Consider the following 523-nt stretch of genomic DNA (forward strand, 5'->3'; position numbering starts at 1 on the left):
AAAAAAAAAATTATTGTCATAATTAGCTATTTTGGAAGACGTATTAACTTTGCCGCACCCCGGCCCTATTATTAACTAAAAGTTACATGTTGTCAGGATTGCTGATTTAGCTCTCTCTCGTCGCTCCAGACAAGATTGATCTCCTCCTCCTCCTACAGTCTGGACCTCCCACATACATACAATGCAAATCAGCCGCATAACTTCTAGATATCATTACTGTAACCACAAACTCCCCCTACCAAATTAAGCCTTAAAACCTCGGCCTTATACTTAAAACGGCCATTTATGTACTATCGAACTTTCTTGTCAAAAATAACTTCAGTCTGCTTTTAAGTATCTCACCTGATCATGAATCTCATGATCAGAGCAATGTATTATAACTCATCAACCTGCACATCCAATACCACTGCAACAACAAAAAAAACAAACAAACAAACAGTGAACAAATTAAATCTCTACCTACACTAGAACCAGAAACAAATGTTTAATATGCAGTCCACAATCTCTTAGCAGGAATAGAATA

The sequence above is a fragment of the Asparagus officinalis genome, chromosome 2 (assembly GCF_001876935.1).
Source record: "Asparagus officinalis chromosome 2, Aspof.V1, whole genome shotgun sequence".
NCBI classification, from domain to species: Eukaryota; Viridiplantae; Streptophyta; class Magnoliopsida; order Asparagales; family Asparagaceae; genus Asparagus; species Asparagus officinalis.